Source organism: Neopelma chrysocephalum, unplaced genomic scaffold (genome assembly GCF_003984885.1).
Source record: "Neopelma chrysocephalum unplaced genomic scaffold, ASM398488v2 Primary Assembly neopelma1_345, whole genome shotgun sequence".
In the NCBI taxonomy this organism is placed as follows: domain Eukaryota; kingdom Metazoa; phylum Chordata; class Aves; order Passeriformes; family Pipridae; genus Neopelma; species Neopelma chrysocephalum.
Window position 1 is genome coordinate 685,063 of NW_020898009.1, and position 5,606 is coordinate 690,668.

The window sequence follows — 5,606 nt, forward strand, 5'->3', positions numbered from 1 at the left end:
AATCTGCCTCTTTTTTTTTACATAAACACCCCTAGGGCAAGCAAAAAATATTTTTAAAGAGGTTGTGGCAGCGTGTCAGGAGAGGCAGGGCTCCCAGGCACCTTCTTCCAAGGATTTTCCGAGCCACTTGTCTCCACATCCTGGTTTTCCCCACCTGTAAGAGGACATCCAGGGAGACCCAAGTGTGGCTGTGGAGGCTTTGTCTGGCTGAGGTAAGAGGCAGGATGAAACCCCTCACCCCCAATGTCGTCCCTCTGGCCCCCTCAGTGGTGTTTCTGGGATGCAGGAGGACATCCCTGGCTCAGCCCTCAGGACACAGAAGGATCACTGCTCCAAACTGCTCTCCAGCTCTGTTCAGCTGGGTCACAGTGACGTGGGGATGGGTAGGAGGCAACATTCCACTTGTTTGCTGTTGGGTTATTAGTCATGGTTCATTATTCAGCCTCCCCACACAATATGTGAGGACCTGGAGACCCACCACACTCCTTGTCCTAACTCGGAATTCGTGAATTTTTCTACTTCTCATCGTCTCGTTCCACCACAGTCTTCGAAGCTGGACTTGCTACTTTCTCAGGGCACTGGTTGGTGGCCCCTGCTCTTCTCCCTGTAGCCACAAGCACAGGATCAGCCACCACCCATCACTGGGAAGTGCCAGCTCTGCCTCCTTCTCCACCCACATCCCCAGGGATGAGACTCATCCTGCTCTTCCTCAGCATCCAAACCCAGAACAAACCCTCACCTTCTGCCCAAGGAAAAGGCTGCTTCAGCTTCAATCTGGCCATCCCTAATGAAAATCCTGGCTTTGCTTTGTCCTACCTCAGTGATCCCATGGTGGTGAACAAAGACCCACCAGTGGAGTTGGGAAAAATTGACTTCCTTTAAGGGAAAAGCAAACATGGACTGCATTGCCCCTGGCTGCTCATGGAAGAAAGGCAACAGGACACAACTGAACTGCACCTTGGGAGATGCTTCAGCAGCACTTGGGGATAAATGGGCTTTCAAAAGCACTTGTTTTGAAGAGAAACTGGCAACAGAAACAGACTCTTTTCATTGGGAATGGTGGGAGGAAGGTAAAAAATAACAGTGGTGGAGAACTTCACTCTTTTCTACGCCTCATCTGCTGCTTTATTAGTACTCCTAAATCTGTTCTGCTAAGTATAAACACCACCAAATTTACATAAACTTCATTAAAAGCCTGCGTCTCAACTCTGCTGCTCCTGTAGCACACCCAGGAAATGGAGAACTTCAAACTCCTCTGCAGCAAAATAAGCGACTGCGAGATAAACAAACAACATTTTAAGGGCATTTTTCCTTTTTTTTTCCCCCGTTTGTTTATTTTTTTTCTGCTTCTGTAGCTTCCCTGGTTCTGTGCCTCCGAGGCTTGTGGGGCTTCTCTTTCCCTTCCTGGTCCTTTCTGCCCAGACCTGGAGCAGCGCTTCCCATCTCCTCACAGTGCATTAAGAAAGAGAAGTGGAATCCTGATAAAACACCAAATGTGATGGGCTTTGCTCTTTTGAGAGCTTTTATTTCCCTGCTGGTCCTGTACGTGCTGGTGAGGAAGAAGAGGACCATATTCCTGGTTGGTTATCACTTCAATAAAACCTAAAGAGGGTGGCTGGCTGGCAGCACTTGCAGGAGCCACAGGTGCTGGTTTCTCTTTGGGACCTCTTAAGGGACTGCTGGGATTTGGAGTCATGTCCCTGGTGCCTCAGTTTCCTCAGGAAGTTTGACTCTTGTCAGATTTGGGCACTTTTATTCATGGAATCACAGAATCAAACAATGGCCTGGCTTGGAAGGGACCTTAAAGACCATCCAGTCCCACCTCCTGCCATGGGCAGGGACACTTTCCAGGTTGCTCCAGCCTGGCCTTGGACACTTCCAGGGATGGGGCAGCTTCTCTGGGCAACCTGTGCCAGGGCCTCCCCACCCTCACAGCCAAGAATTTCTTCCCAATATCCCATCTAAACCTACTCTCTGTCAGTTTGAAGCCATTTCCCCTTGTCCTGTCACTGCAGGCCCTTGTAAATAGTCTCTCTCTATCTTTTTTCTCAGCTCCTTCAGTTACTGGAAGGTCATAGTTAGGTCACCCCAAAGCCTTCTCTTCTCCAGGCTGAACAATCCCAATTCTCTCAGCTTTTCCTCACATCCCCTTAATCAGCTTGGTGGCCCTGTTTTGGACTCACTCCAACAGCTCCATGTACTTCCTGTGCTGTCGTTCCCAGGGCTGGAGGCAGCTCTGCAGGGGGGTCTCACCTGAGACAGGGGCAGAGGGGCAGAATCCCCCCCTGCCCTGCTGCCCACACTGGGGGATAAGCCCATGGTACAAACACCTGAGTCTTTTCTTACCGTACAATTAATACTCCGATAATGAGGAATTTGGGGGAGAAAGGGATCTGGAGGCAGGACCAAGGGATGCACAGCTGTGTCAGGGCTCACAGACTCACCAAGCCCCCTCCATGCCCTCCCTTGGGTCTGGCCAAGATGTGCCACCTCCATTCTTTGGCACAGACTGGGCTTTGAAGGGAGGGAAACCAGGAGGTTGGAATTCAGAGCAGCTCTCATTTCTGTGCAGTATCCATCTATCAGACAGGCCCAGAGGAGCTGCTGTCCCTCTCACCAGTGCTGGAGAAAAACCAGGGAGGGAACCCAGAAAAACATGTACATAGGATCATGTTCACTATCACAGTGTGATGCCTCTCTCAAGGGGAGCATCTGCCTGGACAAACTAAAACATATCCTCCACTTGACTCCCTCTGGTTGGAAGAAACATGAAAGCACCTAAATTTTGTGCCAGATCTGCTAAAAGATCTGGCTGACAAGGTGCTTTTCCATTCACCAGTGAGAAGCAGGAGATGAGGGCAGAGAATTTGAGTGTGTGCAAAGCATTTCCCCCTTGCTCTTGCCTTTCCCAAATGCCTCAAACCCTGCGAGGAACAAAGTGTCCCCCTCCAAGATCAACCCCACCGGTGCTCACCAGCAATAGCTGTTCCCACTGGAGCTTCCCTGGATATTCCAGCTTGTGCCTGCTCTTCTCCCACCAATTTTAAGCACTCCTGACAGCTTGAAGGAGAGGGTGGGTTGCTGTTGCTGCAGCTCCACCGTCTGCCCTCAGCCACGCTCCATCCCCAGCTGCCTCTCCGGGGTTGGGCACTCGGCCAAGGCAACCTCTCCGTGAGGAAATGCTGAGCCCTGCAACCCTGAGCCTCTTGGGGAAACCTCAGGCATGGTCTGTGGCCAGAAATCCTCTCCTGGACAACGGGAGAGAAGCTCTGACACACGCAAATACTCCCAGAATAACTCTGGGATGTGCCCATGATGTGCCCGTGAGCCACATCTACAGAGAGGAAGATGCCCATTGCCCCTTTGCCTCCCTTCACCATCAGGTGTTTACTGCCATGGATTTGTTTCATGGGATGGATTTATTAGGTAGGTTCAAGAGGTGGTCCAGTCCCTATGATGGAAATAACTTTTCCTGCCATGTTGAGGCAGGGACAAAGACCAGGATGCAGCTCCTTGCCCTGTGAGTGGTTTGAAAGAGGGGGGCACACTACAAGCATATGGCTTTTGGGAAAACAAGTCCTCAAATAGGGCATTAAAACCATGACTATCTGCTGCCTGGAGAGCTGAAACGGGAGGAAACACCAACCCAGTTCTTTAGGGACCCTGCTGAAGGGAGGACAGGTACAAAGAAACCCCAAACAAGAGACGGGCAATTGTTTACAAGGCTACAGTTTTCCTCCTTTCTTTCCCAAGGTTTGTATTAATGCTCGTTGGAAAATAAACCGTCTGCAAAACATCCTCCCTGTGATCTCCCGTGCACTGGGGGATGTCTGGACACGCTCTTTAACAATCCCTAATCCCACAGCCAGAAAACTCTCCCTGCTGCCTCGTGCCCTGCGCGATAACGGGGGAAAACAAAACCCTGCGCAGGAACCGGCGTCTGCAGCAAAGAGCCCTCCGGATTCCAAGTATTTCCTTTCACCGGAGTAAATTATGTTTTATGACTATAATTAACTGGGAGCCAGTACACACTGAGCTGGTTTTGAGCTGACTCAATGCTGTCTGCAAATCACAGTGTGATAAAACAATATTCAAATCAACTTCTTAACTAAGCCGGCGAGTGACACAATCCGGGGACGGGTGCCAAGAGTAAGTGGAGGTTTGCAAAGCCCCGGGCGCAGGGAGGGATTTCAGGGACTTGGGAGTATTTTCTTTAAAGAGATTGGGTTTCCCAGTCCACGGGCTGTGAATTGTGGATGGGTTACGGTTTCTGAAGCAGCTGAGTTCCTACAGCTTCGCTGTTATGATATTTTTCCAGCAGAAAGGAAAATAAAAAAAAAAAAGATATCCCAAAAGGATTGGAGACGTTTGAGGTTGGAAGTGACAGCTGTTGGGAGGTTTGGGTTAGATATTAGGGAAAATTTCTTCACCAAAAATGTTGTCAACTGTTGGAAGAGGCTGCAAAGAGCTGTGGTGGAGTCCCCATCCCTGGAGGGATTTAAAAGCCGTGTGGATGTGGCACTTGGGGACATGGGTTAGTGGTGGCCTTGGCAGTGCTGGGGGAAGGGTTGGACTGGATGATCTCAGAGGGCTTTTCCAACATTAATGACTCTATGAAAAGCAGAATCCCTGGAAACCTTCAAGGCCACGTTGGACTGGGGTCTGAGCAACATCATCTTATCCTGCTCATTCTGGGGGGTGTGGAACTAGATGGCCTTTAAAGGTCCCTTCCAACCCAAACTATTCCATGATTCTGTGATCTCTTTCTCAGGCCTGCCAAGGTGTGAGTGACTGGGAGACACCTCAAGCTGAAAATATCTTCCTTTTAGGCAGGTCTACATGTTGACACCTACTTTTGAGCTACCTGCTGAGGTGTCTCTGATGGTCACTGAAGATTGTGGCTGTGCCACCAGTGGAGCTGGAGAGCAGGTCAGGCCATCCCATCAGCCTCTTGGTAGCCCAGAGGTACATGGTGACAGCTTTTCATCATGACCAAGTGATTCTACTTGAAGTGTTCGCAGCCCCAGCGCCTCAGGAGGATCTGCTGAGAGTTTGACTCATTAGAAGACCTTCCAAGTGCTGGTGGTTGGTATAATGGACCTGAGGGGTACCCAGAACGTGCCTGGGGCTGCACCAACCCTAAAGTCACGCTCTCTGCCTCCTTCCCTGCCTGTGTGACATGGCCACGCTTCCAGCGGTGCTCATAATAGCTATTAATCACCACTTCTTGGAAAACAATGTGTTCTGAAGGTGTTTGGCTTTTACAAAGCCTGTAACTATTCCTGCCCTCTAATGGGGCGCCTGTCCTTTAATAGGCTATTTTCTAATTGCTGGATATTATTGTGCTGAACCCCACAGACCTGCAAACCGGAGCTCTTACCCTGTTTTCTTTCTACACGATCAAAAAGCGAATTATTAAAAGGCTGAAATCGAAATGAAACTTTTAATTTGAATGAAGCAAAAGAATTTTTCGCTGGTCTGATGGAAAACTTGCATTTTTTTTGTTTGTGGGTAAGTCTGGAAAGTTGATTCCACCTGGAACAACACTCCTTGGTGAGATCACAGATTCTTCCACAGTCAAAGGCAGCAATCCTGCCCTTAGTTCC

The 5,606-nt window shown here is 49.7% G+C and overlaps 1 long non-coding RNA gene across 1 annotated transcript; it reads right to left on the bottom strand.

Annotated features, from left to right (window-relative positions):
- Nucleotides 1-582: 582 nt before the first annotated feature.
- Nucleotides 583-5,154, bottom strand: LOC113978555. Its single transcript, XR_003537607.1, has 3 exons — nucleotides 4,865-5,154; nucleotides 2,445-2,622; nucleotides 583-1,273 (listed from the first exon to the last, which is right to left on the bottom strand). It is a non-coding gene; the product is annotated as an uncharacterized LOC113978555 (long non-coding RNA).
- Between the last annotated feature and the right edge of the window lie 452 nt (nucleotides 5,155-5,606).